The following is an 8,209-nucleotide window of genomic DNA, read 5'->3' as shown; positions in this document are numbered from 1 at the left end:
TGGCTTAAAAATATGCCTTCCTTTGTTTTTTCTATCTCAAGACCCAAAATCATGCAAGAATCCCGAATCATGCATTTCAAACTATTTGTAAAAATAGCCCTTAACCTCCTTGATCAGCTTGTTGTTGTTGCTTGCTATGACGTCATCCACATAGAGTGCAATAATTGTAAGAGCATCTACATTTCTCTGCACATATGCCCCATGATGAAGTTCACTTCTCTTGAACCATTGTTTGAAACAAGTGTCAATCTTGCTGCACCAAGCCCATGGGGCTTGCTTGAGACTGAAAAGTGCCTTCTTTAGCTTGTTCACTAAGTGCTGAGGTCCTTTTTCCACAAATTCTTTTGGCTACCTCGTATACACAACTTCTTTATTTCTCCATTAAGGAATGCACACTTGACATCCATTTGATATAAGTGTAGCCCCATATTAAAGCAAGAGAAATAACAATCCATCCTTGTGAGACTGGTGCAAACGTTTCCTCATAATCAATGAACGCTTGTTGAGCATATTCTTATGCCACCAATCTTGCCTTGTTCTTATCTACACTCCTGTCAACTTTATGCTTGCCCTTGTAGACTCATTTGCAGCCAATGACATTCTTGCCCTTGTGTGGCTCCACCAACTCCCAAGCTTCATTTTTTTGAATGCCATTTTTCTTTGACCTCGGCCATGTAAGACTTGTAGGCTATTTACACTCTTCTAAAATTCATGTCCTAGATAATGCTCTCTACTTCATCTACTAGCTTCTTTGCCCACCTTAGCATTTGCATGGATGATGTGGCTTCTTAGTAATACCATGAAATGCATTCTTTGCTGGAGAATTTTGAAAATATCTATGATTTTCTCTCCCATTCCATTGATTGCTCCTACTCATGTTAAGTAGCATGTCATCAAATATTCATCATTCTATGGTTGTTTGCAAATCTACATCTCTAGCATTGTCAATTACTTGTTTATCTACTCTTCTGTCTAGTTTTGCATTACCACGATGGAAAGTAGCCTGCTTTACCTTCTCATCAAACACCACATCATGAGAAGAAAGCATTTTATGAATTTTAGGGATGTATAGCTTATAAGCATTATGCTCCTTTGCATTTTCTTGGAATCAAGCTTATCCCTCTTGTCTTTTGACACATGAGCATAGGCAGTTGATCCAAACACTTTGAGATGTTGGACATTAGGCTTATGTCCACTCCAAGCTTCCTCTAGTGTCATATCACAAAACATTAGTAGGGGACTAGTTCAACAAATAGACCATTGTGCAAACTACATCTGCCACCAAGAACTTGTGAAGCATGTCCTTTGTTTACGTTATGCTCCTTGCACACTCAATGATAGTGCGGTTCTTCCCTTCTTCTACTCCATTTTGTTGCTATGTTTTAGATAAGGATAATTGTGTTTGATATCCTTCCCCATTCTCAGACCTAAGGCATTTTTTATTCGCCAACAAATTGAGTTTCTGCCATATTTTTGAAGTCTTTAAACTTTGAAATACTTTGCTTCTTGATGTAGATGAATGTATTTCTTGTGTAGTCATCAATAAATATGACAAAATGATTGCTACCATTGAGTGATGGCGTATTGGTCATAGGCCCTGCAATATCATTGTGAACACGGACTCCCAATAAATTGCAACATTAAATGGCCATGATTTGACAATGAGGGAGGATATAATAATGGAAAGAAGAGGTGTGAAGAGGGCAACGAGCTGATAATTGACAGGACGACATGGTGGATAACCTTAAATTCCCCACTACATAACCCTTCTAAAAAAATTGGGCTCACTTTTCTCTTTTGAGATTTTTTCAATACCCCTCTCTTGCCTCCACAATCCATAGCCTTGCCTTGCTATAGCGAATGACTTCTAGCCAATTGAAGTGCAAGGCACTAACAAGGGCAAGAGATGAACACCAAATAAGACTAGGGCAGAGAGGCTAAAAGGCTAGAGATCAACATGCATCAAATTTGTTAATGGCCAATAATAGCAATTAATTGGCTCCACATCATAGGATTAATGATTTTTGTGAGCTTCCATGGATGTAGGGTTCGTGACATAGACTCCTACAATGAGCATACAAGACCTTCCATGCGAAGGGCAAGGAAGATAACAATTAACAAGGCCAAAGTGGCTTCTATTTTCAAGATCCTAAATGTAGATGATGAGTGACTTTTTCCTTGCCACTTGACAAGTCCTTAACTTACTTTGGCACATCCAAGAGAACTTGCTCCCTCTATGAGTGGCATAATACAAGGTAAGGCAAATGAGCAAAAAATGAAAACGAGTGACGGCATGCAACATGCACCTCTTACAAAAGCAATTGTAGATGGAAGCAGTAAGGGTAGTTGAAGAGCGTGTCATAGCCTTTCAAAAAGTAGATGAAGCAAGAAAGGAGGACAAGGAACCGAAGGACGAGATCAAAACAATCAAACACCAGAGCAAGCATCAAAAGAACAAGGCCAAAGCCACACAAGAAAACTACAACTAGGTGGAGTGTGAGAGCATCGAGATAAAAACTTGAATTGACATGTTAGAAGACCATGTTGACATCACTTTGGACAATGTACTAGTCTTCAAACCTAAGCTCATAGAGGTCTAGGCGTGACTAATGAGCACATGATTAATCATATTTGAGAGGATTTGTGGCCAATGAATAGAGCTCTAAGAACTATTACACTCTTAACACGACCGATGGAGCCCATCAATCCTAAATTTTGAGAAAAGATGATCCCAAAGATGAAGGTAGCATAGGAATGATGTAAGTGTATGCATCAATGATGCCAATAACTTCATCAAAGGACACCCCACACTAGCAAAATGATTATGAGAATGAGTAACGATGGCAAGAGAGCAAGGCCAAGCAAGCGACAAAAAGTACAAGGGCTCTCAGAGCAGGAGTTGAAGTTGAGTGTCCCCCCAAGGAGGATCGCATTGAGTTCAATTTTCCATGCATACTCACACCACCAAGGACTCACCAACAAACCCTACTAGTTGCACATCAGTTAGGATAGAGCAAAGTCTAGATGAGAGGACTCATTTCCCCAATCTTGCCCACCATCCCACCAAGAACCGCCAAGAAGGCATGGCAAAGGTTGATTCAGCCATGCATCAAGAAGGCCAAGAAAACTCACATGATTGATTAACCCATGCAGCAAGAAGGCCAAGAAATATCACAAGACATCGCTGTTGGATACAATTTTGTAATTCCAAGAAGCAAACAGCACCCATGAGGTCATATTAATCCTGAAGCTAGCAAAAGGCCAACACTATGAGATGCACCAAGTGTCCAGGCTAGAGGCCACAAAAATTATTTCATCTCCTAAGCAAATACAGTGAGCAAGAAAATGTAGTGAGTAAGAAATAGCCAGATGGATAGCCAACAATCATAGGTGATTCATGGAGTAGCAACAATAGATACAAGCCATGAGGACACAGCTTGAGCAATAGTTGGGCCAAATGTTGACCCCTAAGTTGACATATTACAGATTCACTTAAGGCCAAGAATGAATGGACAGTTAGAAGGAACAAGGTGAGCTTCTTCTTCCCACAAGTCAATGTGGTCTTTATTGTGCTAACTCTGAGGTAGCTATTGCATTAGACTACAAGGGAGATGGTAGGGCTGCAATTGTTAGGAGATTCAACTGGCATAAGAGGTGTGGCTAGCACTAAAGTGTGAAAGCATAAGAGAGCCGTGAGATATACTCATACAAAATCTAAGAATTATTGCGAGCAATCAAATAGGATTAGGAAAGTCAGAAGTGTCAAGGATATTTTGGCATGTAAAGGCAGCTACCCTTCTAATGGTAGGTGCGGATGATTGTAAATGCAGGTGGGTAGTAACCACCATACTGTCTTGTATATAAAGTCCTAAAGTCCTAGGAGTTGGCATCATCTTTTTGCTAGAGCAACTTGTGTGGTAAGAGTGGTCTTAGTGTTGGTCGTATCTTGACTACCGATTAGCGATGTACTAGAAGAAGCTTATTTCCAATTTTTTGTCTATACTCTCTTTCCTTTGTTGGCAATTTGTTTCTAAGTTGAGAGCTTCCCCTTGCCCCCTATGCTTCCTTAATACACTACATCCCCTTGCGTTAATTCCCTACAAAGTAAACCATTGCCTAGACATCTAGACATGACAATCTATCCCGCACATCCAAAGTGGAAAACACCAATAAGTGATAGATGTTTCCTTTTGTAGTTTAGATACTTTCATTTGGGCAAGAAATATATACTTTTGTTTTATGAGACTTTTAGTTATATTTATTTGAATATTTTATATTTTAGTTCTTTAGTTATGGATTTCATTTTTTGTGTTTTAGCCAGTTTAAATATAAATAATTTTATTCTAGGTTTAAATTTACATTTCCTTATCTTATATAGTTAGATTTCAATTTCTAGTTTTTAGAGAGAGATCTTTCAAATCAATGCTCTATTTGCTTTGGCTACTTTTTAGGGATGCTCTTATTGTTTTTTAAAAAATGCAGTGCTAGAAGTGCCTCTAAGTCGAACGCACACACCCTCTCACACACACCTGCCTCAACCACCAAGCTAGAACCCCATTGGCAAGGATGTTATTATTGTTTTTTGTTATGTATACCTTTCCCTCTAGACAAAGCTCTATCAATATTGAAATTCGCCATTTACCAAAATTTAGAATATTCCCTTGGTTACTACTATGACTTGACATTATTTTTTTGTGATGGGTTGTTTTGGACTCTTGTTTTGGGCTATTTTTGGTTGCTCTAGCCTGCAAAGGTATACAAGGTTATGTTCTCATAAAGCTACACTTTACCGATTCGAAAATTGTCAAGCTTTTATATAGTATGATTCATCTAAAGCGTGCTATTTTTTACAGTTTGATTCATCTAAATCTTGCTATTTTGTATTGTTCATTGACTATAATACAAACATTCATATGATTACTTGTGTTTCTTCCTTAGTCTTATAAACTAAAGGATAGGATATGTTGCTCTTATTTTTATCCACTAAATATAAGAGATTTCCCTCATGAGGAGATACATGTTGTAGTCTAAAGTTTTTAAAACTATAATAAAGCCTTGTATTGTATTGATGTGATGTGGGGAATTTTTTGTCAAATTATTCTCAAAACGTATGGGATCTTTTTACATCAAGAGGGGCTATGTTATATTGAATCTCTCCCAACATAATATTTTTGTACATACCTAAGAGACGCCCCTTGGGCAGTATGGTGCCCTTTATATCTTAGTAAAACAACTTTATTAGTGATTGTCTACTATTCTTGATTTTCATAAATCCTTTAACATTTGGCTTGATAAATGGCTTAAATCTTACCTGGCTTAATTCCCTTCATTCAAACCATTCTCTATATTATGCATATGGCTTCAACATTATATGAGCTCATTGCCAACATTGACATGCCTACATGTAACATTCCATCAAATTGTGACCATGTCATGTGCCTTGTTGGTTTTATTAGGTTTCTTAATTTGCTAAAAAGTTTGGTGGTAATCCCTTAGGTCTAGTGGAAAGACACTGTTTTGATTTGTCCAACTTGCTCAAGAAAGGACATCATGAAAGAAACCCTCTTTGCTTGCTTAATCAATCAGTACACTCACCTATTTAAAAGGCAAAATTGCTTCAGTTTCTCTACATTCCTTTGCAAACCCTTGCTTGTGTGATAAGCCTTTACCCCCGAGGTCTCATGCCATATCCTTTAGTATACTTGGATGATTTGAAGAAATACTATGGAAAACAAAATAATGTGCATGATTTGTTCTAAACGTTGAACAAAAGAAGCACATGTAGAATGACATAATATGTGACTCAACATATAAGAGAAGAACATGTTTGAAATTTCATCAGAGTATTGTGCATAGTACAATTACACAAGGCGTGATAATAAAGCGAGAAATGAAACTGTGATAATCCAAATTCAATGTCTAGTCATGAAGATGCAAAACATATAGATTGAACCATTGATCTTGACATAAAAGAGAAGAACATGCTTATAATGTCGGAAAAAGATTATGTAAAACATATAGATGGAACCATTGATCCTGACATACAAGAGAAGAACATGCTTGAATTGCTGACAAAGCTGTCATCTAATTATTTCTATTGAGTTACCCTCATATGTGACCACAAATTTATGCGGGATACAAGATTCAGACACTTCATGCAAATATTTGAAACGAAATTATCAATGCAACCTACTAGACAAGTGGCCAATTATTTTTCTTTTTACAATACAAAAGGTACTTTGTGTTTGAAGCCAATCAAAAGGTAAGAAACATCACTATAGAAGTGGACCACATGGTAAAGGCTTGTCTTCAAAAATGAGAATAATCCCCAACAACATCAATGACACATCTTATGATACACGTAGAATAAGAAACATCACATGGAAACATCTTAAGTGGATATGTAGGAAAGTCTTGTGTATCATTCTCTTGTTAATAAGTTACCAACTTGTGCATGGTATCAAACTATCCTTTCTAATTTCAATAGTATTTCTTCCTTGCTTTTGCATGAGGTAGAGGCAACAAACATGGCATCACTAATGGCCCCAAGAATAATCTAGAATGGAAGAGTAGAAGTTTTGAGACTGGGGATTAAAGCAAGTCCTAGAAAAAAGAGAGGAATTGGGATACTTAAGAGGGTAAAGTCAAACAATGGAAGAAGGGGAGAGATATTTTAAGAAGTATCTAAGTATATTTCAAGTGAAGAAAACAATGAAAATTAGAGAGCTACAACATGTAGCTCACACCTATGTATGTTTTAACAATTTTGATCATGAGTTATTAACAATCCACCAAAAGGCACCTATGTTATGAAGGGAGATTTATACCATATCATAATGGATTCAAACCTACCTAATCAACTCGTATTCGTACTTAGAGTTTATAACTTCAACCTCTTTACCCCTTTTGGGTGCCTTTCTACAATATTGACAACCATTATATTACAAGTTTTAGCTCTACCTTGACATACACATCAACTAGTCCTTCTAATGTCAAGCATTCATTGCATTGTACCATGCATGGCTAGGTACCATGCATTGCATTGTACCAACTCATTTGATAGTAATAAATTCATTGTAAGTAGCTTGGCCAGCATTAGAGTGTTTTATGAAACTGTAAAATCCTGCAAAGCCATGTGGCACATTTGAAGCTGTTAGATCAAGTGAACTATTATTAGCTACTTACAATAGCCCATATAGTTAGCAACTAGCCCATATACTTAACAACTGGCCAAGCATTTTAGTTAAGAGATCCTTTGAGAAGATAGTGTGGTTAAGAAGAGAGTGAATGTTGCCATGCACATAGTTTTATTTAGCAGTTGTGGGATTTCGTTTAAGTTTGATACGTTGAGTAAGATTTGGAGACATTTCCTAATAAGGAAGCTAGGTGGAAGCAAGTGAGGCTTCTTGTAGCAAATGCCACAAAACATCTAAAAAATAGCAAATTTGGTCTCAAAACATTATTCCTTGCTCACATAGAGGGGATTATTTTACAATTCATTGTGGTGGCATAACTTCCTTCACTGCGGTGGTATGATTTCATTCATATCTTTAAATGATAAAAAGCTAAAGAATATGTCCTATGCTAAAGAGTGACATGGAAGATTTCAATTGTGCCATACATTTTCCTTACCAAAACAAAGGTGCACAAAGGAATGGAGGTGCACCCCTAGGGAATTATTGAGGTGCAAACTCCTAGGGAAAGGTAAAGAGATCACTTGCTTGAAATCATATAATATGTAAAGGTGCTTAGAAACTTGGCCTGTTGATTTCTAAGTGTGTGAATGCCTTGCCTACTAAAAATATTGAATTGTGAATACCCAAAGCATGGAAAAAGATAGACTACACTGCTGCAAAAAGTTGAGAAGTATCACATATCTTTAAACGTAAACCAATAAATACAACTTTCTAGTCACAAGTATGCCAAAGTTTCTTTTAGCAAAATAAACTTTTGGAGATGTGCTAGAATCCCCACATTGTTCAACGATTTCTATGAAATTTAGTTGCATTACAAAGAAAAAAGTTATTCTTAATAGTCTTTCAATGGAGACATCCATTTAACAAGTTTTCATAACTCCCCTTGAAACACCTAAAGGCACCATCTATAGCTTTTCAAAAAATATATGATGATGCTTGCCCACTTATACTTTAATGAATGCTCCCTTTGTCAAAAGGCAAGGCTAACACGTCATGTATGTAAGTCATCTATA

Source organism: Dipteris shenzhenensis, chromosome 30 (assembly GCF_047967505.1).
Source record: "Dipteris shenzhenensis isolate YYH24624 ecotype China chromosome 30, Dip_SZ_1.0, whole genome shotgun sequence".
In the NCBI taxonomy this organism is placed as follows: Eukaryota; Viridiplantae; Streptophyta; class Polypodiopsida; order Gleicheniales; family Dipteridaceae; genus Dipteris; species Dipteris shenzhenensis.
Note: the sequence above shows the minus strand (reverse complement) of the source record.